The following is a 300-nucleotide window of genomic DNA, read 5'->3' on the forward strand; positions in this document are numbered from 1 at the left end:
CCTGAGTTTAATTTGAAGCTGTAAACAGAAGCCAAACGATAACAGAATCATAAATCAGCACTTCAAGTCCCCCTGAAGTCATACGTCCAATCCACATAGCCATCTAGTTATACCGCTCTACTGGGTTGTTCACAGATCTGCTAACGTGTCCCATTATAGAAAATAATACCCTTAAAAGAGAAGTCCATTATTTTCTTTTATTGGGACACCTAATCATGTATTATCACTTGCATACCAGCCTGAAACAAACAAAGAACAGCCAAACTCTTTTCTGCTAATTAAAAGTAGGCAAACTCTCTT

Source organism: Morone saxatilis, unplaced genomic scaffold (genome assembly GCF_004916995.1).
Source record: "Morone saxatilis isolate NCDOM2014 unplaced genomic scaffold, NCSU_SB_2.0 Contig10, whole genome shotgun sequence".
NCBI classification, from domain to species: Eukaryota; Metazoa; Chordata; class Actinopteri; family Moronidae; genus Morone; species Morone saxatilis.